The sequence below is a fragment of the Hemicordylus capensis genome, chromosome 11, assembly GCF_027244095.1.
Source record: "Hemicordylus capensis ecotype Gifberg chromosome 11, rHemCap1.1.pri, whole genome shotgun sequence".
Classification (NCBI taxonomy): Eukaryota; Metazoa; Chordata; class Lepidosauria; order Squamata; family Cordylidae; genus Hemicordylus; species Hemicordylus capensis.
In genome coordinates this window covers 22,651,897-22,676,524 of record NC_069667.1, presented here as the reverse complement: position 1 = coordinate 22,676,524, position 24,628 = coordinate 22,651,897, and the positions used below count along the sequence as shown (strand labels likewise).

Here is a 24,628-nt window from a genome sequence, read left to right as displayed (position 1 = left end):
GTCCATCTGCAGTTGCCACGGGCTCGTCTGGTGGCTACTCGAGGACGGACCTTCTCCATTGCTGCCCCGAGGCTTTGGAACACACTCCCTGCTGAAATAAGAGCCTCTCCAACTCCTACAACTTTTAAAAGGGCAGTCAAGATGCATTTGTTCACCCAGGCTTTTAATTAGATACTATTTTAATTGTTTTAATTGTATTTTAATAGTTTTAACTTTTTAATTTTATTTGTTGAAATGTGTTACTCTTTTTTATTGGTTGTTTTTATTGTCTTGTAAACTTCCCAGAGAACTTGCATTTTGGGCGATATAAAAATGTGATTGATAAATAAAAAAAATTAAATTAAGTTAAATTAAATTAATCATGTACGTTTTGAATGTGATTTGCCTGAACGGAAGCATTTTGCCGCTGTCGAGTGGCTAATCTGGAAAGCATCCCTGCTGTTGCTCCCCTGCAACTGGTCTTTAGAGGCAACTTGCCTCTGAGGCTGGAGGTGGCCTATAGCGACCAGGCTAGTAGCCATTGATAGACCTGTCCTCCATGCAACCCTATACCTTGAAGGCTGTGAGGCTTAGGCACACAGAGTCACCCTAGCTCACTGGGTTATGGGGGGGGGGGTGCCTTGCTGCCTCCGGTCACATTCCCCCCGTCTAGCAAATATGGCAGCTAGCTTGTGACGAAGACTTGTGTATCTGGCACACAATAAAGGCTCCAATGAAATTTAAAATTTCCTCACAGATCAGCGGCTTGGTGGCTGATTTGCGGCCCTTTAGTGGAAGCTTTATGAGCACTTGGCAGCAAACATCCTGTTTAAAGCTGCCGCGAACATGCCAGCGAAATTAAGGCAGGGGCATTTATACACTCCCACTCAAGAGGCCCTGCGCTCTTAATTAGAGAGCACCATCGAAACAGGGCCCTAACGTGGACTTGGCTAAATAGACCCATAACATTTGCCACGTAACGTTTTGATGTTGCTGCTCTACTAACAGAACCCAACTGATAAGAGCAGGTGACAATCGCAGTGGTGCCTCGGAAAGAATTTATTGCCGTCTCCTCCCCCCACAACCCCCTATCAATTACAGGAACGGAGCTTTACGGCCCCGAACAAATTGCTTTGTGAGAGCATAATAGATGTACACAAGAACAGATTACATTCCCAGCAGCAGTCTGTTAAAAGGCATTACTGAAAACGTATAGGTCAAGAGAGATAAAAAGGGACGACGGGGGTAACGAATGGCAGAGTCATTCCAAAAGACAGGAGCAGCAGGGTCTGGGCTGCTGCTGTGACCCACCTGAGTTGGATGACCCCTGCTAAGTGAGCAAAGAGGCCCCCTTTTAAAAGTGGTGGTTCTCTTTATTTAGCAGGCGGGGAGCAACTGGCCCTATCCAACCCCAGCACAGCATCCCTCCAGTGGCGGCTGTTGGTATCTTTCTTATATTTCTTAGACTGCGAGCCTTTTGGGGACAGGCAGCCATTTAATTAATGAATTATTTTACGTACGTAAACCACTTTGGGAACTTTGGTTGAAAAGCAGTATATAAATATTTGTCGTATTCGTATAACCCTACAAGGAGGACCCACAGCTCAGTGGCAGAAGGCATGCTCTGTGGGCATAACGGGCCCAAGGTTTATTCCCTGGCATCTCCAAGGATTACAGGTAGATGGGGAGGAAATGCTGCTTGAGGCCCTGGATTGCTGCTGGCAAGCAGGACAGACCATGCTGAGCTAGCCAGATTAATGGTTTTGCTCTGTATCTCTATCCGCTTCATACAGGTCACCCAACTAGATTCAAGCTGCAAACCATGAAATTCCTGGTTCAAGCACGATACCACAGAGCTGCCAAATATAATCATACATGGATAGACCCTGAACAAAATGTTGCAGTATATCCCTGATGTGCATGTGTTATTTGAGCCTGTGTCTGAGCATGATGAGTTTTAGGCACCCCCCCACCCCTGCTCAGAAGTAAGCATTGTGACTGTCTTGAGGGAGCATTCTTCAAGCTGAGAAATTTCCCACTCTTGTTGTTCAAGCCCTCCTTCCCCAGCCCTTGCCACTGAGTTCCATTAGCTCTGCCCACCGGGTTGTCTGTTAACTGTCCTATGAGTCCACAGACATTCCACTCCATTGAATTGCATTGGGGCTAGTTGGGTTTCCTCTCCCTGCCCCTTAAGGTTATTTCTGTGAAACCAACATAACTGAGTCTGCCAGTATCTTTCTCTCACCTGCAGGTGCTTCAGTTATGTGGCCATAAGGATCATAACGTTTCCAGCTCTTTCAGAAAGAGATGATTAATGATGAGCCCAGTGAAAAGCCGGCACTTCAGAGTGAAACAGGGCTGGAACCAGGTGGGGATGGGTGGGTTTCTACCTCTGTATGAGGGTACTGAAAGCTAAACGCTGATTGGCCTTGAGTGAATGGGAGGAGCAACCCATTCACAGATACATTCCTCCACTGCCGGAGAAGAAGATCCCGGTTTCAACTCTTGGCCTCTCCAGTTAAGAGGATCAGCTGCTGCCAGTCAGAGTAGATAATACTGGGCTAGCTGGCACACTGGCCAGACTCAACATAAGGCAGCTTCCTGTGCACATGGGGCCAGTTTATGAAGAGTTTACATGTCTCCAGGAGTGCAGCCTGTATTTGGAATGTGTTGCTTTCTGTGTTGCATGGTCCTAAGGAGTGCCACAGGGTACAAGTGGGGAAGACACATCTCTATGGAATCATTTAAAACAGGGGACTTACCTTTGCATTGGAACAAAGTGGTACAAAGGGAGGTAAGACAAACTTCTAATGAACAATAATAGATTTATTAAGAACAATTAAAGTGTATGTGATTATTAAACCTGCCAGTCAGCTATAATGCAATAATCACGAAACAGTGAGGGAATTAGCCACAAGGCAGTCAGTTGTAATGGTAGCAATACAATGCAGAGCAATCTTGCCAAATCATAGAGTTCTTGGAGATGGAACTCCTAGACTAAAATGGAAGCGAATAATACCTAAAGGGAAGAGCAAAGAGCCATAGAGACTTTGGAGGAGCGGTTCTCAGCTCTGCCCCTGTTCCGTAAAAAGGACAGAAGAGCAAGAAACAGATCCTAACTTAGGAAGGAGGAGTCAGTTCTTGTGGGGAGTGGCCTGGGATGGGAGCAAGGTGGGGAAATAAAGTTTGGAGAGAAAGAAGAGATGGGGGCAAAGATGACAGCTGGGCTGAAACCATAATGTGTGAGCTAACCTTTCCTTAGTCCAGAAGGAAGCAGCACGGAGATGGAGTACATAAACGAGGATTCTCTGGGAGACCATTCTAATGTTGAGATGAACAAGCTTAGATAACAGCCTCTCCTTGCTCTGACCATGAACCTGACTGGATTAGTCTTTTCACTGGTAAAGCTGGCATTGCTTTGGAGAGAGCTCTTAGATTAGGAGAGGGTGCATGGCAGCTGTTCTCCCGAGAAGATTCCTAGGCTTTTGATGGGTTGACTGACTTTAATCACGTCCTCCCGGGAAAGGCCCTGGGGTCTGTGAGTAACTTACTCGAAACCTACCAGTGAATGGGGTAGCAGCCATCATTCTGATTTGAATCTGGAAATACCTGAGAGGTGTCATGCTTATCAAGGTTGCTTCTCCCTGGAGGAGCAGTTAGACTGAATCATGCTTCTGCCACTTGCATGCCAGAGGTCATTTTAATCCTTTGCTAATAAAAAAGAGGGTGCGGTGGGCTTCCTCCTTGCGTCCATTTCAAAAGCTGATTCTTTACACGTGAAACCAAAGGTCTTCCCAGTCAGGGAGGCAGGCAGACAGACCGGAGAGGGGTGCAGCTCCGAACGGTAATGCCTTCTCCAATGTGAACCTCCCTGTTTATTAAGATCCGCTGGAAAGGTTACCAAGGCCGGATACATTTAGGAGGGGTCAGCTGAATAAGTTTAGGACACGGAAATTGAAAAGGCTTATTAAGAGCACTTGCATGGCAACAGAGAAACTCAGTTGTCCTACGAAATGCTGCAAGTCTGTTGGTGCCCCAGGAAGAGCCTGGCTAGGGCTGAGGAGCCTGGTGGCAGCAGCAGCGGCGGGACATCTTTCCCCACCTTTCCCCACGTTGCCCTCACGGCTTTCCTCCTGCCGGGCCTCCTCCCAAGGAGCGAGGATGGCGGCAGCATGCTTCCAGAGAAAGAAAGAAATAGAGAAGAAGAGGAGGGCAGGGGAGGCGAGCGCTCCTCCCGTGAGGGCTGTAGGATTGCACAGGAGTAAATGAATCATGATTCAGTTCAATGGGCTTCCTTTTAAGTAAGTGGCTGTTCTCGCTCCCTGCCCTTTGCCTTGTAGTTATTAATCTTTTGTTTTGTTTTTTTATTTTATTAATCTTTTATTTATTAATCTTTTGTTTTATTTATTCTATTAATATTCTATTAATATTCTATTCAACATATTTGTATGCCACCCAAAACGCAAGTCTCTGAGCGGTTTACAGCCAAACAACAAAATACACACACAAAGTTTGGGGCTTGACCACCTTCCTTAATAGTGCTCAGATTATGACACGCTTATATACAGCAGTATATAAACATCCGCATGTGATTACAAACCTCCTTGTGCATGCATGGATGTGCTGCGGCAAATGCCGTTGTTCTCACACAACCCTGTGAGGTAGGTTAGACTGAGAGAGAGTGACTGGCCCAAAGTCACTCGTGGCTGTGTGGGGATTTGAACCCAGGCCTCCCCATTTCTAGGCCTCCAACGGCAGCAGCACGCTGGCTCACATAAAGCCTCCGGAGTCCTAAAGTGGGAGCAAGTTCTTTTGTAATGGGGCATCCTTGTTGTTAGCTTGTTATTTATTCACTCATGATCATTCTGGTCAAGCAGCAGAAATGAGAAAATGCCACGGTCCTGTTTCCAACCTGGCAGTCTTATTTGCTTCTGGAGAAGCAGAAACGTGCAAAATTGACTTTCTGCCTTGTTTAGATAACAGATGGCCGCTTTCTACAGCTTGCACTGCCAGAATCGATGCATGGAAGTCTGGGGTTGTGGGCTTCCCCCAACACCACTCAGACATGAGCAAGGGAGGCAGGGTTTAAAAGCAAGATTTTTAAGAATTTCCACCTGAAACTGTAGTTGCTGCTCCATATCATGGGATGGGAAGCTAGAGGCAAATATGAATTTTTAACCAAAACAACTGGGTCAAATTCCTTGCACATTAGCAAAACAAAGCATTATTGCAGGAGGCAATTACCTCTGCCTACTACTAATACTACTACGGTGGATATTTATATACCGTTCTTCAACCCAAGTTCTCAAAGCGGTTTACAGAGAAAAATAAATAATACATAAATAAAATGGTCCCCTGTCCACAAAGGGCTCACATTCTTAAAAACAAACCAACCATAAGACACCAGCCACAGCCACTGGAGGGATGTTGTGCAGGGGTTGGATAGGGCCCTGCTAAATAAAAGAGAATCACCACTTTAAAAGATGTGCATGGAACCGGTTCGGAGGCCCTTTATGGACCTCCGAAAGTTTGAAAGTCTGGTGGTTCAGCCGGTTCAAAGGTGTGTGCGGGGGATAACTTTGGCTAGGGAGGGTGCTCTTACCCCCGCCGCATTTCTCCCACAGGCACTGTCCTGAAAAACGGTCCCGTGGACACACACACCAGGCACTTCCAATCCACAACTCTACGGGGCTGCAAGGAGGTATGCCGCTGCCCTATGGGATCATTTTTCAGGACAGCACCGGCTGGGGAAACATGGTGGGGGGAGCACCCTCCCCAGTCATTAAAGTTATCCACCTCCCGACCTTCGAACCAGCAGTCGCCAGTTCTGTGCACATCCGTATTGCATACCACAATTCTCTCCCTTGGATTCTACAACTGGCATTGGTGGCCCTTCAAGGTTCCCGGCTGGAGTCTCTCCAAGCCCTATCTGGAGATGCCAAGGACTGAACCTGGGGCCTTCTCCATGCAAGCAGATTCTCTGCCCCTGAGCTCCAGACCCATCCCTCAAGGGAAACGCAGTCACCCATCCAAATCAAACCAAGGTAGATCCTGCTTAGCACAGGGGACAATTCATGCTCACAACCACCAGACTAGATCCTCTCCCCTAAACATGAAGGTGCTCTTCCACTGAGTTACAGCCCCATTCCGTGCACATCCCTCGTTTCCAGACAGCCTCAGAATTACGGACGCTGTGGGAGCGCTATCCCAACATCCGGCAATCTTCCTTTCACAGACTGCCCTGGGGAACTGCTGCCTCCAGCTCTCCAGGGGAGCAACAGAGCTCCTTCTCTTTGCAGCTCCCCTCCTGGACTAGCCCCTCGCCACTGGCCAACTCTGGTTTATATAACCCTTGGCAGGTGGGGCATGTCTCGTGAGAACTCAGGCCGAGATCTCGTGTGATTTGCCCGATACTGTGATGACTTCCCATATTTGAGCAATGGCATGCTGTTATCCTGTTGGGGCCAGGCAGACGCTCCCTGGCTGGGGCAAGCAGCAACCTCCAGGGCTGCATGGCCAGGAGGGACCGACACCAGCCACACTGGGGCAGGGCTAGGTCGCCACGTGCCGACCTGATCTCTTGTGGTGGCCTGCACCCCGTCGGGAGATTCCCGACGGTCCTTGACCACTGCACTGCTTTCTCATCCGTCCATTCATGAACCTGGCCAGGACCAGGTCTCTGAGGGTGACGAATAGTCACAGAACCCCCAACGAGGTCAGGTTAATGCCTCTCCCAAGGCAGACCAAATCGCCCGAAATTTTTTAAAACCATGAAATTATGATTTATCTGGAGCTAAATTAAGTTACATGCCCCTTCCTCCACGGCCTTGACGGAAACGGCGAGATCCACTCCAGGAGACTGGGTTTTATTTCTGACATCTGTGACACATTTGCTGCCACAGCTAAGCCGCTCAAGCAGTGGTTGATGTGAACCATTTGAATGCAGAAAGAATCTGTTCCTCTTCAACTTTCTGTTTGATTGAACCTAGGTGGTGATCCTTAGGTCTGGGTTTCTTTGTATTTCCTAGTTGTGGAGAAGAGGAAATGCCAATGGGGCAGCTTTAATATCCCTAAGAAAAGAACTTCTGAATCTATGTTTTTAAATTAAAAGAAAACTCTTGGAGAGAGGAGAGCTGGTCCTGTGGTACATGAATGCAAAAAATTGCTAAGCAGAGTTTGCCTTGATTTGTATTAGGGCCACTGGGGCTAATACAATTTGTATTAAGGCCACTGGGGCTGGGGATTATGGGAGTTGAAGTCCAGTATCATCTGGGGACCCAACATTGAGAATTCCTGATCTACACCAGCTCCCAAACTGGTAGTCATAGTTGTGCTAGAAAGGCTGTGGGTCCTCTTGATTTCTACTCATTAAGACAGCATCTACAAATATGGCCATACCATGCTGCTATTTGTCAAAGAAAATACGTCGGCATCCCATGTATTGCTTTCCCACATCTGGTGTTCTGGAACTACATAGGAAGCTGCCATATACTGAGTCAGACCATAGGTCCATCTCGCTCATTATTGTCTACACAGACTGGCAGCTGCTTCTCCAAGGTTGCAGGCAGGAATCTCTCTCAGCCCTGTCTTGGAGATGCTGCCAGGGAGGGAACTTGGAACCTAGATGCTCTTCCCAGAGCGGCTCCATCCCCTAAGGGGAATATCTTACAGCGCTCACACTTCTAGTCTCCCTTTTGTCTGCAACTAGGGCAGATCCTGCTTAGCTTAAGGGAACAAGTCATGCTTGCTAGCTACCACAAGACCAGCTCTACAACTCCTATGCTGCCCTTGGGCACAAGGAACATAATTGACTGAGCGGGACATTTCTCAGGAGAGTGTCTCACCTCCCCATTGTCTCCAAACACATCCGTGTGGCATAGAGCTGTGAATGCTTCCTTTGCAAACCATATTTTATTGTGCAATAAACTGTTTTAGTGGGTGATAGTAAAACATGGTTCTATAAAAACCACAGTGTGAACACTCTCACCGAGGAGGAATTATGACTACCTGTGGTGAAGGGACCCTTATTTTACTGTGGTTCCCGTTTCAAAGGCTAATATTACACAAACCGGTGCAGTCACATGACTGGGTGTTTTACTACTGTACATGATAAACACTATAACTGCAGGGCAATATACCAGCAGGAGCATAAATATTGCCCCCAAGGGTGGGCGGGGGGGAAGCAGAGAATTTGGTCTCTTTCTGTTCCAGAGGAGCAGTGAACAACAGGTTCCTGCTCCACGGCAGTCATTACTGAGATTGCTGGCATTAATAAAATGGGTTGCCAGTGCCACCAATGGCCAGGGCAAGGCCTATAAGGCTGTCACCATAGAGATGCAGGGATAGAGTAGCACCTCTGTTGCATCCAAAAGGCCAGTGATACCATCCAAGCACATAGGGAGGAACATGTCCATGCATTCTACCCCACATAGTAATTGTATTTTAACAGTGCAATTGGGGGCAGTATGGGCATCCCCCACCTCTCTCACACACCTGCCTGCACAGAAGCACTATCTGTGGGTATGTGCCTAGCAGTGAAAGAATGTTAGTGTTCTTTCTCAGAGCAAGGATTTCTAGTAGACCAAATGCAACATAACAAATTAGAGTTTGGCTATGGTACTTGCCTTAAGTGGTGCAGCGGGGAAATGCTTGACTAACAAGCAGAAGGTTGCCAGTTCAACTCCCCACTTGTAAACACCTATATCGGGCAGCAGCAATATAGGGAGATGCTGAAAGGCATCATCTCAGACTGCGTGGGAGACGGCAATGGTAAACCTCTCCTGGATTCTATCAAAGAAAACCACAGGGCTCTGTGGGCGCCAGGAGTCGACACCAACTCGACAGCACACTTTACCTTACTTGCAGTCTGTAGGATCATGTCACATTCTGCAGCAGGGACCCAAAGCTGGCCCGTTTGCATATATTGTGAAATCACGTAGTCTGCTGCCCACACTCATGGGGTTTATGTTACTAGTTTCTTGAAGCCAAGATCACTTGGACATGTAAATGGAAAAAGCATGATTTTGTCTTATAGATGCTGGATGAACAAAATATGGTTACATAGCTAAAAATCACTTATGGGGTTCGTGAAATTAGGTATTGTGGGAAATAGGAAAAGAGTTATCTCATTGGTTGCCCTTCTTTTCATATCTAGAAGCATCCACCCACACAAATAGTGAGACCGGCACAACGCACATGTCTTTCTTTCTGTTAGACTTGGGGAGAGTTATTCATCACTTTTTCTATATCTAATTTTTCACTAATATGAGTTTTTATAATTTTCAGTTTTTAGCTTTTAAAATAACTTTTGATTTGCACTTAAGACTGATTGTGGTTTTTAACCTGACTTTTAACTTGTTTACTCAATTTGGTTAATTTTATTACTTTTATTGTATATTCATTCATTCGATGTCTATACCGCCCTTCCAAAATAAATACCGCCCTTCCAAATAAATAAGATGGAGCTATTTAAATAAATAAATACGATGAATATTGTATCTATTTTATTGCTGTGAGCCACCCCAAGCAGTAGTGTACTGGAGGGGTGGGGTATAAATATTTTAAATAAATACATAAATTGTATTCTGTCTGTGACATGCGATCCATCTACCTGCAAAGTCTAAACAAACAATTGCTATCTTTAAAAGAAAGTGGACCATATTACATTCCCCCTGCAGATGTGCAACGCTGGAAGCAGACCTAATGGAAGCAGACTCTGGAAGCAGACCTAACCATAACCCATTGCACTACTAGCAGAACTGCGATCCCAAACATTCCTGACAAGTGAGGTGACGAGGACCTGCAATACTCAGCAACTACCTGAAGATGGCAAGATAATACCACACTCCTAAATCCATGCAAATCATGAAGCCTTGAGGGGGAAACACACACAGGATTATTCTCCACACACACACACACCACAAAATGCCAAGGCAAAAATTATAATTACTGTATTTATGACACTAGTCTGCATTTTTTAAAAAAGCGAGTGATTAAAAAGAGACTGTGTGTGTATGTGTGTGCGCACACACGCAAATGCATGCCATATTCTTGTGCTGCAGTGGCTTTTTGAACCCAAATGCAAAGTGCAAAGACTAAATTGCATTGCATTCAATTGCACCAGGGAGCCATAGAGAGACTCTCTGCCTGCAATAACTTATCCAAAGCCTTCTAGTGGCATTTTATGTCTTTTAGCTGTAGTGCTATTACGGCTTTGATTACTCCATTTTTATGTTTGTCAGCATAGCATACGAGAGGGATAATTTGTATTCAATGTATTAAACTGGTCATGTAAATTATTAAAGACCCAATTCATAAAGGCATTAGATACACACACCATATGCAGATTTCTTCCCTTCTCCTCATTATGTATGCCTGGTTTTGCAGAGCTGATTTTCAAGACACCTTTCCCAAGCCCAAAAAAGCAGCAGTGCCCCACTGGGCAACTGATCGGCCCCACTGGCTTGCTCCCTCGCATGGAGCAGAATGGACTGGCCCACCCCTCAGAGTGTAGGGGAGAGATACAACTTCTGGATGTTCCTTCACATTTTCTTTTGTTTTAAAAATCAATAGCTTCTCTGTAGGTCAAATGTTAGCACCTCAGGAAGAACAGTCCTCTTCTGGTTGTACTAGTTTTCTGCTTACAGGGACAGGGCTCTTTGGGGACCGAGAACCATCTTATTTCTTTTTATACTTAAAACACTTTGAGAACTTTGTTGCAATATCATGACAACTATTTTTGGTTTTAAAATGAACCAAAAAACAGTGCATAGTTAAAAACAATAACCTCATTACTCATCCTTGGATACCAAATTCTGGACTCTGTGCAACATCTTGCTTTTCTTTCCCCCCTGCTTTGCAGACAACTTGATTGATTGGTTGATTAAGTGCCGTCAAGTTGGTGTCGACTCTTCGCGACCACATAGATAGATTCTCTCCAGAATGATCTGTCTTCCACTTGGCCTCTAAGGTCTCTCAGTGGTGCATTCATGGCTGTCGTCATCGAGTCCATCCACCTTGCTGCTAGTCATCCTCTTCTTCTCTTTCCTTCAACTTTTCCCGCCAATATGGACTTGACTACTGGGTTATTTTGTAGAAAATGTCCATTATTGCCCAAGCCGTTTTGAACACTGCGGTTCTTCTCCTGGGGTGATTAATTCACTGCCTTTCCCACTGAGTTCTCTTCTCTACTGAATTAGAGCCAACTAGACAGCTGCATTTTTAAGAGGTGTGCTTATACCTGGAAGCACCTCCTTTTTCATTTAAAAAAAAATAGTTGGGGGCACCTGATCCTGATTGGAACCATGGAGGAGGGGAGTTAATGTTCTCTCTCTCTTGCACTGAAAATCCCACCCTCCTCCTCAAAGTAGCTATTGTATTTGGTGCCAACAACCACTTTGTGAGGAGAGGCAGTCTTCAGCAGGAAAACAGCTGCATTTTCATTTGTCCTTCAACTGTAAGCATGTGAAGTTACACTTGTTAAGAACATCTAGCCTGATTTGCATCTGAATGAGTGACTAGATACCTAGGCTAAGTGCCATCATAGATGATACTGCTCCTGGGGAAGATTCCCGATCTTGTGATAACAAGCATGAATTGTCTCCTTTGCTAAGCAGGGCCTGCCTTGATGAACTACAACTTCCATAATCCCCAGACACAGTGGCCAACAGCCAGGAATTACAGGAATTATAGGCCAACTTCTGTAGGAGGGCCAAAGTTGAGCAGCCCTGGTGTAGACAATACTGAGCTCGATGGAGCAACGTAGAAAGCAGCTTCTTATGTTCCTAAAGGTAAAGTGTGCTGTCGAGCTGGTGTCGACTCCTGGAGTCCACAGAGCCCTGTGGCTGGTAGAATACAGGAGGGGTTGACCATTGCCATCTCCCGTTTCAGTATGAGATGATGCCTTTCAGCATCTTCCTACATCGCTGCTGCCCAATATAGATGTTTTCCTATGTTCCTAGCACAGGGCAAAAAGGTTAACCTCTTCCTTCCCAAGTGCTGTGGTCCTACTCTTCTCCCCTGTTCTGACAGCTGCTTTTACTTGAAAGAAAATCGTTTCGTGGTTTAAGCACACTTCAAAAACACCATTAAATGAACATATAGCTTGACCTTCAGATATGACCCTGGGGGGGGAAAGCTACTCAAAACACATTGGCCAATGTGTAGTCTCATCCCCTTTTGTTCTTCTCTGGTTGGTGCACTGCTTTCCCTTCTTGGGCGGTTTTCCATCAAGCCCAATGCAACTGAGAAACAGCTGCTTTAGGTCATGTTATTTCAGAGCCTGAGAGAGTGGTCATATTTGAAATAGTCCCACTTGCTTCTGGCAGCCCAAGTGCTCCTCAGAGCCCAGTACTGCAGGAACCGTCTGAAATGCCTTTGGATATCCTCTTTTTCATCTGCACCCACCTCTCACTGCCCGCCAAATGCACACATGTGCTCAGGATACATCATGACAGAGGAGACACCAGCCCAATTCAGACATTATGCTATATGAGTATACAGATGTCCGCACAGTTGTACATGTGTTTGTGTGAATGACTGTACCTGTTTTCATTTTAAAAGTGAACCTGGATATAGGCCCTTCAAATACATGGTACACATTTCTGTACCCGCATCCAGCATAATGTGTGAATGACTGTACCTGTGTATAGATGTGTATGACAGTACACCTGTACAAGTGTTGAACATAACATGTCTAAATGAATAGACCTACCATGTGCAGGGAAATGCATAACTCTGGTTCATAACAGAATTCTGCTCTTGACAAGATCAGATTTTTACCTCCATTAGTTTGAACAGGGTGTACTGACCATTAAGACCAGGTAAGCGAGAGTAGATTGGGATATGCCAGCAGATCTCAGAGTCATTTGCAATGGATTGGCAATAGCTGAACAATAGCCAGGAACATAGCAAGTATTGTAAACCGCTTTGAGATAATTTTAATGAAAAGCAGTATATAAATCAAACAATAAATAAATAAATAAGTAGAAAGGTTGCTCTACTGTGGTTTAGCTTCTGCTTGTCACTTTACACTCAGAACACTGAGGCTGTATATGATAAGTCAGATTTATAATTGTACTGGCATATGCAGGTTATCCCAGTGTCTGGCTCATAGCAGGGTGCAGTAAGTAACTGACTCCACTCCCTGAGCCACCATTTTGCATCCATGGTTAGTGGATCTTGGGGTTCTAATCAGAAACAAGGTAGAGTTTACAGACATGACCCCTACCCACCCCTGCTGTAAGAGGGCAGGGGAAACTTTACACTCACTTTAGGGTGTGCTGAGGGTAGTTTTGCTTGGAAAACCAATGTTCTTCCCTCTGGTATGTGCTGTATGAAAGAGCTTATAAAAAATACAAATGAGACACGCCTGAAGACAAAGTGGCGGAGGCTACAATCCTAGGCAGTTTAATGTGTACACTCCCTTCAATACAGTGGGGCTTACTTCTGAGTAAATATGCATGTGTCAAATTCACAAAGCACTATCCCCCTCTTACTGGGGTTCCTGCCCCTCGTTGCCTAATCCCTTACTCTCCCCCACTTACCAATATTTATGGGGAATAAATGTGTCCACAAATTCACGTGTGCGTTCTCCCAAGCCATTCAGTTTTCTTCAACCATAGCTACTCTGTTGACATTGTACGACTGAGCCTTCCCCCTCAATATTTGTCTCCACTTTCTCCAAGACCGATATCGTTCTGAACATCTAACAAATTTCTAGAAAAATTCAACAACCATGCTCTTTTCTACCTGAGTTTCTAAGTGGACCAACACGGCTACCTACAATTTCACATTTCAACCAGGAGGGATAGCAAGTTTAATGTAATTAAGAGCTTGCATTCTCAAGCACACTGGCTCTCACAGCAGCACTAGTCCAAAACTCAAATCCCTTAAAGTCCTAAGAAAGCCTCAAGCTAAAATACTGCTCTGCTACCAATCAGCCCTGCAGCCCAAGGAGCACAAATGGTGGACCTTATACAGGACATACAGTGCAGTCCTGTGTGTCTACTCAGAGGTAAGTCCCACCACGTTCAATGGGGCTTAGTCCTAAGAAAGTGTACATTGGATTGCAGACCCTGATTCTGCCTGCCCGCTACTCAGCTTGTAACCCACCATCTGGTCAGAATGTGAGGCTCTGTAGCTCAGATGAAAAGAATTACAAACAAATCAGCTATCAATCCTTGTGTAACTTCAGAAGGCCAAAGTTTGTAATGAACAAAAGGAAATGATTAACAGAGGAAAAGATGCATGTGCTGCTGAAATACAAAAATTCTCTCCTTCCAAATTGGATGACGTTATTTAGGGAAGGCACTTCATCATTGCTAATCATTTAGCACACTTAGCTTAGCAAACATCTCCTGCTTGCACACCTCACAAAGAAGAGGTGCGCTTACCTAGAACCTCCCTCCCTATCTCTCACACGCAAGCTTATAAAAGGTTTCCCAGATGTCTAGCTGCTGTAAGATACACTCGTTTTCCCCCTGTCCCAAGTTAAAACTGGAGACATTGAAGTCATGCATCTGGAAAGGTTTACATTGAGAGTGTTCAAGAGAAAGAATTAGCAGGCCCCAGGAAAGCCCATTTCCCCCCCACCCATCGCTTAAGTTTTTGCATGAGTCACTGTTCGGCCTATACCTCCCTCCTGGTTGGAAGGAGGCAAGCACAGAATATGTCAACCAGGGTTGCAACATTCATCAGCAATAATTCCTGGACACAACTGGTTAGAGAAGGCACAAGTTAACACCTTATTATTATTTTTTAAAACTAGAATTGGAAGAGTGCTTGACAGTGAAACCTGGCGGCTGATTTGCAAATGGTTAAAAAGTTGAGAACTCCTGTTCTAGAGGGAAGGGGGACCTCAGCAATGCCACTAGAGAAATACTGAGAACTAACCTTCCCAGAGGTCCACTACCATCCTCGCTAACTCTAGGATGGGATGGGGTTTGCTGAGCCATATTTATTTATTTATTACATTCATAAACTGCCCCTTCCAAAGGCTCTGGGCAGTGTACAAAATTTTTTTAAAAGACCTAAAAACACACACCATTTAAAACACAGTTCTAAAAACAATATAAACATAATTCAAACACAATTTTAAAAAACCATTTAACACTAATTAAAATACTTAATTATTATTATTTTTTTTACAAACCTTGGAAGGCCAGGCCAAACAAGTAAGTTTTTAGGGTTCTCTTAAAGACTGACAGTGAGCCTAAACTGTGGATATCTGCCAGGAGTGCATTCCATAGGCCAGAAGCAGCTACAGAAAAGGCCCGGTTTCGGGTCACCGCCAGACGTACTGGTGGCAACTGGAGACCGACCTCTCCAGATGACCTCAACGAGCGATGGGGATCATACCGAAGATGGTGCTCTCTAAGGGAGCCAACCTACGGAGCAGGCAGCATTGATGCCAGAGAAAGGGTAGGCATATGTGGCTTTTACAGATTGATACCACGTCACTACAGTGCATCGAGAGAAGTACCAGGGAAATTGGTAAAATTGGTTAACAGTCTTCCCACTCAAATTTCTGGGTATCCTGGACAGGACATCCGACTCCGGGACTGCCCAGCCCAATACTGGGCATGTGACAACTGTAGCGACTCTCAACACATACAGAGATGCAGCTTTCCCTCTGTCGGGAGACAAATTTTTGCCTGTCTCCAATTCAGGGGTGGGCAAATGCTCCAAGCATACCTAGAGTAGAAGTTGGACAGAATCAACTCTGCCATCCATAGGCTGATCAGCAGGAGCAAGAGAAGAGCAACTCATGCAGAGACACGGCAGACAACCTCTGCTATGAATAGAAACTTTGGACTCCTGTGTGCCTTATTTTATTTTATGTCTTATACCCACACTATATAGGGATTCCTGCCACTCTCCATACATCTGCTTTCCTCAGAGACATCAGCCATTACTGAGATTGCTTTATAGCGTTTCAGAGTATATATTCACTAGCCTGCCACCCCACAAGAAGAATTGCAGTGAATCCTATTTTCAGAGGCCACAATCCACGACAGAGGTAAAGTTCCTTTAGCCCTTGATTTCAATTAGTTTATTTATTTTAATTGAACACATTTATATACTGCCCAGAACTCACATCTCTGGGCAGTTTACAGTAAAATGGCACAATTTAGAATTTAACACAATGTTGATCTGAGAGTCTAATTAAAAGCCTGGGTGAACAAATGTGTCTTGACCTCCTTTTAAAACGTTATCAGAGATGGAGAGGCTCTTATTTAGACAGGGGACGCATCCCAAAGCCTTGGGGTAGCAATCAAGAAGGCCCACTTATGTTTAAGTACACTTAACTGTCTCCAGCTTGGATTGTTGACAGAGTAATTGGTTTGGTTAGTGGAGTAACCTGCTAGTTACTCCAATATCATAGTTTTGCTATAGCACCAGGTGCTTCTATCCCACGCTGAGCCTGACTATCCATTACTCCCTTGCAATACATATGGAGTTTGTTTTCTTTCCTTGATGGCTCTTGGGAGAATCAGTTTAACAGTACAACGAGCAATCCTTGGGTTTGCTCACGTGGCCAGTTTTCCCTCCACACACAAGTGCCCACAAATCCATTTGTGTAAATAATGTTTAGTATTAATAGAAACTGAAACTTTCGCATTTGTTGTGGCTTGAATACTGCATATCCGGAGGACCACTTACTCCCATACAACCCTGCCCAGATGTTTAACACACAAACACCCCAAATTTTAATCAAAAAGCAAGTTAAACATTATTCAGAAAAGTGATCTCTACAGACACAGACACCAGTTCTTGGAGAGAATTTTCATCATCTTAGTGACACATTTTCTAGCTACTGGGAATCACGGAAGCCTCCCATAAAAAGGGGGAAAGCTGTGTTAATGGCAAGTCATAGCATATGAAACACTGGCTCATTTCAGAAACATACTGGAGGCTATTAAACAACTTATTTCCTGTGATGGGGGAATCAGGTAGGTATTGTCCCTCCTGTATGATGACAATCTATTTTTTTTAAGATTTATTATTATTATTATTATCATCATCATCATCATCATCATCAACAACATTTTCTTTCCCACTCTTCCTCCAAGGAGCCCAGAGTGGTGTACTACATACTTAAGTTTCTCCTCACAACAACCCTGTGAAGTAGGTTAGGCTGAGAGTGAAAAGACTGGCCCAGAGTCACCCAGCAAGTATCATGGCTGAATGGGGATTTGAACTCAAGTCTCCCCAGTCCTAGTCCAGCACTCTAACCACTACACTATGCTGGCTCTCTTATATCTCTAATCTCTTATATCTTGCTTTCCAGTGAAAGAATGCTGAAAGTGACTCTCAGGGTTATGCACATAAATACATTTTAGAAGATTATAAAAAGGTAGTGTAGAAGGGAGAACAAACCTACACAAAAGCCAGCCCATCAGCCCAAGAAATCACAATCACTAATCAAAGCCCTTCTAAATTCCCAGATGATGAAAAGGCAGGCAGGCAGGCAAATAAACAAATACATCTCCTAGGGCTTTGAGAGTTATGCATCCTGATCCTGGGGGTGACCACAGAGAAGTTTCTCTCACACTTCATTGCCAACTGAACACCCCGAGTTCAAATCATACTGAAGCTTCTCTCCATCTGATCTTAATGAGTGAGCAGAGTCATAAGGCGAGGCAGTCCTTAGATAACCTAGTCCCATCCTGGGCATCACAGGGGAACCAAAACTGACCAGACACATCTATGCCACAAGCTTTTATCATGTTAATACTAGTTCGACTGATGTGGCTTCTGGAAACAGTAGTTTTGTCAAGGGCACCAACCAAGAGTTAGTGATCCCTAGAACCATAGGTCCAGGTTCCCAGGAGGACAGAATGACTATTTAACCAATGTAAGTCTGTGCAGCATTGGGATATGCATGTGACCTGTCCCTAAAGCCTAGAAGTCTAGCTGATCCCAAGAGCTGGTGCAATATAGTGGTTAAGAGACTGAGCTGCAAAATCAAAATTACATCCCACTGCCCTGCTAGTTTTTTGACCCTGCCATGGATTCATTAGGTGCCCTTCAACAAGCTGAAATATGGGGATAATACTATGTACTTACCTACCTTACAGAGTGGTTTTAACGACGACATAAAGATATACGTGAAGCATTCTGTACACTGAAAAAAGAATTGTACAGGTACTGTTATATTATTAAAACTGTTAAGCATGCAAGATAATCTTTGTCACAGTTTTTAAACCCTGCTTTTCTGCATAGTGCATTTAAAAACATCTTAGTGAGGAAAGTAAATGGCACAGCGGGGAAATGACTTTACTAGCAAGCCAGAGGTTGCCGGTTCGAATCTCCGCTGGTATGTTTCCTCAGACTATGGGAAACACCTAGATCGGGCAGCAGTGATATAGGAAGATGCTGAAAAGCATCATCTCATACTGTGCAGGAGATGGCAATGGTAAAGGGGGGAAAGGAAAGGTTCTGCTGTCGAGTCGGTTTCAACTCCTGGTGACCACAGAGCCATGTGGTTTTCTTGGTAGAATACAGGAGGGGTTGACCATTGCCTGCTTCCACACAGTATGAGACGATGCCTTTCAGCATCTTCCTATATTGCTGCTGCCTGATATAGGAGTTTCCCATGTTCTGGGAAGCACACCAACAGGGTTTAGAACTAACAGCCTTCTGCTCTCTTCTCCACTGCGCCATTAGGTGGCTGGCCATGGTCAACCCCTCCTGTATTCTACCCAAGAAAACCACATGGCTTTGTGGTTGCCAGGAGTCGACACCGACTCAAAGGCACAACTTTACCTTTAGTAAGGAAGAGAAGCATTATCTTAGGCCATCTAGAGTTCCATATGAAAAATTTAAAACCATCCCATGCCATGTTACTTCCTAAACCTAGCACTTTGAAACATTAACGAACCAGTACAGTTTCCTATTCACTTTGACATGCAGAGGACTGAAGTAAATCACTCTGCCCAAATTGTTGCAGATGCAGCAACCACAGAACCTCCCTATCAAAAAAGAGAGAGAGAGAAAGATCACTTTTCAAGCATGAATCCGACTGGTTCCACCAAACACAGCAGCTTCCCAGACACATAAATAGTGTAGCTACTAGTTGGATTTATATATATCTGGGCCACAATGATTAATTGTTCTGCCATAAAGTTATGTTGTGTGCACCGATTCTCACTCCCCTTGACACATGAAGGTTCAGGAGACATTCTGATAATGTTTTCTGCTCCACACACTCGTTTCTTCTGATGTTTTTGTGCATATTGACAATTTGAGTTTAATTAGTTATTGCGACTGTTCTTTTTTAAAGAAGAAGGTGTCGCATAACAGTGATGGGACTGTGGTGTGAACTAGGAAGTCACATAGGAAACTGCTATATACTGAGTCTATCTAGCTCAGTATTGTCTGCACAGACTGGCAGCAGCTTCTCCAAGATTGCAGGCAGGAGTCTCTCTCAGCCCGATCTTGGAGATGCTGCCAGGGAGGGAACTTGAAACCTAGATGCTCTTCCCAGAGCGGCTCCATCCCCTGAAGGGAATATCATGTTTGCAACAATCCTGTGAGGCAAGTCTGAGTCCGTATCCCCATATTTTGCAGGGATGGGGCACTGAAGTTGGAAACAAGACCTTGCAGGAGACTACCTCAGAGCTCATGAGAGAGATGAGATTTCAGCCACATGCTTCTGGTTCACAGCTTAGACTTTTCACCACTATGCTAGTGATGGGGGCAGTTAACAACACATTTTGTTACAATGTTATGGGATGGCTAACCAAGTGTTTTTTTTTTAAATTTATGTATTTTCAGGATTCTCACACACAGAACAAAGCTTTATGCTAAGAAATGAACTGATACTCAACACCGTATGAATACTGTGTCCAATTGCTTTCTGCAAGCAATGTTACGGTTCGGACAACAGTTGGTACACTGGTGTGGGGTCTAAAGGTTCGTGTTAGACAAGGAGACTTGGGTTCAAATCCAAAAGAAAAGGGAAAGAGAGAGCTTTGTACACTACTCTGGGCTCCTTAGAAGGGCAGGATAAGCTAGATACCCCCTGCTGCAGGAAGCAGTTATTAAGAGCCAGCGTGGTGTAGTGGTTAGAGTGCTGGACTAGGACTGGGGAGACCCGAGTTCAAATCTCCATTCAGCCATGAGACTTGCTGGGTGACTCTGGGCCAGTCACCTCTCTTGCAACCTAACCTACTCCACAGGGTTGTTGTGAGGAGAAACTTAAGTATGCAGTACACCGCTCTGGGCTCCTTGGAGGAAGAGCGGGATATAAAACGTAAAATTAAATAAATATAAATTATTTATCTCAATGGCTCATGCATGCTAGGCCAGCCTACAACATGGTCCTCGCAGACAGCAGGAAGGAATGGTACACTGGAATAGCAGACCACAGTTCTGCCAGCCATCATGGCTCATTATATATTAAGCAAAATTACCTCAGGTAGGTAAGAGTACAGGCATTTATGGCACAAGAGCATGAAGGTCATTATTGTGCATGCCTGAGGTGCATAGCGTAGTGTGTTGGACTAGGACTGGGAAGACCCGAGTTCAAATCCCCATTCAGCCATGAAACTCACTTGGTGACTCTGGGCCAGTCACTGAACTCTCAGCCTAACCTACCTCACAGGGTTGTTGTGAGGAGAAAAAGAAGCATGTATGTGAATAGGCTCTGAGCTCCTCGGAGGGACAGCGGGGTGCAAATGTAAATAAAATTAATAAATAAAACTCTCCAGCCAGTGGGCAGGATCCAGAGTAAGTTAGTCATGCTTCAGCATCATTTAAATCAGGGGTGCGCAACTCAAGATACCCCAGTAGGCCAGAACCAACCATGACTTGGTGTGTATGTGTGGGCTGAGGTAAATGCCCAGCACATGAATGATGATGTTAAGAGTATTAAATATAAACGAAAGCAAATATTAGTTAACCACAGTATGAGGAGAGATGAGAAGGCTGCTTCTCCTCCTCCTTGCCCCTCATGAACTTTCAAAGTTTGATTTTGAAAGGGGGCTGACCCCCGCCAGGACTATGAGGGCAAGGCAGCATTTTCCACCTCACTTCAGGCCCCACAAAACTTTGGGCCCACCGCTGGGGCCAGCAAAAGAGTCTCCGTGGGCCAAATCCGGACCTTATGTTGTGCAGGCCCGATTTAAATGAATGAAGCAAGTTAATCCCGACTAACATTAATTAATTCGACCCATTAATTTCAGTGGGACTTGGTCGTCACGACAACTCAGTCCCATTGAAGTGCATAGGACTAGGCTAGGCCATGACTAACTTGCCCTATTTAAGTGGTGCTTTGTCATGGCTAGCTTCGCCTGGATCCTGGCCACTATCTTCAAGGTGCCCCTTAATAAAGCTTTCTTCTGTCGGCAGCTGGGTGCCATTAGCTCCCAAGAGAACAAGCAGCACGCTTTTTAAGAACCATGAAGAAAATATGCCAATAGGTTAGCTTCATCTCTGGGTGAGGCCTAGTCCATAGGGTGCACAACAGGACTGACAGAAAGACTGACAAGCATTTTAAAATATAGGAACATAGGAAGCTGCTATATACTGAGTCAGACCACTGGTCTATCTAGCTCAGTATTGTCTTCACAGACTGGCAGCGGCTTCTCCGAGGTTGCAGGCAGGAGTCTCTCTCTCTCAGCCCTATCTTGGAGATGCTGCCAGGGAGGGAACTTGGAACTAAGATGCTCTTCCCAGAGCAGCTCCATCCCCTGAAGGGAAGATCTTACAGTGCTCACATGAAGTCTCCCATTCAAATATACCAGGGTGGACCCTGCTTAGCTAAGGGGACAAGTCATGCTTGCTACAAGACCAGCTCTCCTCTCTATGTTGCTTAAATACGGCGATTTAAGCAACATATATTTTTGTGGTCAGCACTGCAAGGTACACATCCTGGGGGACTCTTTTCCTCACCTTCCCCTGCTAGCAGCAACTATTGATGCCATGGCCAGATCTTAACTGAACCAGGATTTCCTGCCCGAGGTCAAGGGTTTTATTGGACGACAATTTAGGCAAGAGTTTCAACTCAATGTTTTACAGTCCTGACTTTGCAGTGCTCTTGCTACAGTGCCATTAGCTAAAGCCCTCCCAGAGACAGACCAACTGAGGATCACATGGCGCTGTATAACCCGAGCACTTTCTACAGCATGCAATTGCACCAGCTCTGCCAAAATCTTGATAAGAGTATTTCTACATTTTATAGATATCTGAGTTTGGACACAGCAGCTAAGAGACAGAAAAGGAAGGCAGAGGATCAAGGCTTTCCAAAAGCAGAGACCTGCACCGAGGTGCTTTCCAAGGAAACATAAAAGGCGAGTTTATGGCATAGAGGCGAGTTCAAACCGCAACTCAACTTTTATTCCCCACCGATAAGATTTGCCAGGTCTGCAGCTAGTGTGCCAGTCCCTCAAATCTCCACTGCACCCCCTTAAATTGGCCTAAAGGTCAAGTGTGCCATTGAGTCGGTGTTGACTCCTGGCGGCCACAGAGAGCCTTGTGGTTTTTCCTTGGTAGAATAGAGGGATTTGCAAGTTAACTGCTGCCAGTGCTGTTGTCCCCGATCTCTTCTGGACCCTATTCTACAAGGTTTGCTTTGAGATTTTGGGTGCATTTCAATTTAGGGTGCAAGCTGGGCCTTTTCAGTTTTAAAGACAGACGTCTTAGCGCTTATGCAGTTCTGGTCTGTGGACCATGCTTCAGCTTGTCTGTGTCTACTGGGTACTGTTTTGGATGTTCCCTTCGACAGCATGCTTCATGCTATTATTCCTGCTTCATCCTAGAAATGTACATACCAGGCAGTATATTAAAAAATAAATGTTACACCCTTTGTCGGGATATGTTTTTAACCCAGAAGACTTTAAAAATGCAACTAAAAGGTTTAGCTCCAACAAGGAAGCTAAACCAAGCTTGCACTTGAAAAAAATCAGAAGTCCTAGCCTATTAGGAAACCCATGCAGGCTTTTCTATACTAATACAATGCTAGCATAGAAGGGACTGAATTATGGAGTCTCCCTCACATGACCTGTGTCTGAGATAACATTCACAGTGTAGGGAGGTACTTGCAGCAGCTTACTATGCAAGTTATTTTTTAAAAAAAATCCTTTCAGACCACCACGTTCAATACAACAGCCAGCTCCAATCACAAGCATTGCTACTTTGCAGATCATCAGTTTCAATTTCTTTCTAAAGAAAACTTTGAGCAAGTTTCCCTAGAAGCCAACTTTGGCTTGACAGACAGGTCAGTCAGTATCCTGCTTTCCCCCACCTCGAATGTATCACTGTAGTGGCACTTAGATGTTTTATTGCTTGCAAGTCAATATTTGACTTTCCTTCCAGCCAAAATATGGTTTGTATAAACACACTTCACAGGTATACATGCAGTTTTCAGAGCACATTGCCTCCGTGATCCTTATGACAGGCCTGCAAAGTAGTCAATAATGAGGATGGACCCATGGCTCAGTGGTAGAACATCTCTACCTTGAACGCAGAAGGTCCCAGGTTCGACCCCTGGCATCTCAAGGTAGTTCAGGGAGAGACTCTTGTCTGAAACCCTGATGCCACCGGTGTGGGCTACGTGAACCAATGGTCTGTCTTGGTAGAGGGCAGATTCCTATGTTCCTAATAATCCTGCCCCATCGGGCATCTAAGGGAAGAACCAGACCAGAGATTTGGCTAAGCCTGTGCAGTGCACCATGCCAATTCTTAGGAAGGGCAAGTTCTAAAACCACACAGTTTAAGCCACTCCCAGGATTATAATTTTTGGCCAGCAAATGAAGTAGCGTCCCCAGGGAGTGAATGTAGGAATTCTCATTCCTTTCCACACTCTTCCCTGTGGCAACTTCCACTGCTCTCTCACATATGAGCTGTTTCACAAGATCTTTCCTCTACCTAGGGCTAGCACTAGGAGACACCCTGAACAAGGAGTTGCCTTTGACAACCCTGCCCGGCTATTGGTAGCCAGCCTATGCAAGAAATATACAAACATCTCATCTGACCAAGTTAAAGGGTTGATAGTGCAAGGAAAGCAGCAGTCGCTGCATTTTGCAAAGTTAATCATAAAGGTTACATTTCAAGCAGGTTTGGCAAGAGCTTGGCTTGCAGCTCAGCCATGGCCTTACTGATTAGCTTTGAAGGTTTCTGTTCCATAGCTTTGCAGAGAAGACAGCCAGTGAGGTCATTCACACAATCAAAGACTGTGCTCTACCCGGGTTTGGGAGTTATGTGTGCTCCCAATTTTTGGTTGTGTGGAAGCAAGGTAGGAGGAAAACTTGGATAGCTTCTCCTCCTACCTTGCTTCCAAACGATCACTTCTACCCAGGTTTTCCTGGGTAGTTTTTTTTTATTGTGTGAATGGCCTCACTGCAGAGATAAGAACCAGTGTGTTATACTGGGATGGGTTTAAATCCTTGCTCAGCCATGAAGCTAGCTAGGTAGCCAGCCAGCCTTTGAAAAGTCACCATCTCAGCCTAACCTCCCTCAGAGGAGTTGTGAGAATTAAGTAGGATATCAGTCATGTACACTGCTCATGTAGGACAAAATTAGCAGCAGACAAGTAACTGAATGTAAAGAACTTTGTACAAATGATCCTTATTGAAATAAGTTTTGTTCTGTATAGAATATGGGAGACAAAAAATGAAATCATGCAACGTGGTTCAGCAAGCAAAGA

At 44.9% G+C, this 24,628-nt stretch overlaps 1 protein-coding gene and 1 long non-coding RNA gene across 6 annotated transcripts in view; one reads left to right on the top strand and one right to left on the bottom strand.

Annotated features, from left to right (window-relative positions):
* GPR50 (G protein-coupled receptor 50) overlaps positions 1 to 22,226 on the bottom strand; it is a 73,763-nt gene extending 51,537 nt beyond the window's left edge. The window contains exons 1-2 of one of the 5 annotated variants that reach the window (XM_053273508.1): positions 20,397 to 22,226; positions 18,049 to 18,106 (exon numbers count right to left, since the gene is read on the bottom strand). The gene's annotated coding sequence lies outside the window, so the exon portion shown is untranslated. Of the gene's footprint in view, positions 1 to 18,048 lie in introns of all 5 variants that reach the window. The other 4 variants (XM_053273509.1, XM_053273513.1, XM_053273511.1 and 1 more) reach the window with 4 other exon arrangements.
* On the top strand, positions 2,431 to 10,317 carry LOC128335392 (uncharacterized). Its single transcript, XR_008311590.1, has 2 exons — positions 2,431 to 2,773; positions 9,657 to 10,317. It is a non-coding gene; the product is annotated as an uncharacterized LOC128335392 (long non-coding RNA).
* Positions 22,227 to 24,628: the final 2,402 nt, after the last annotated feature.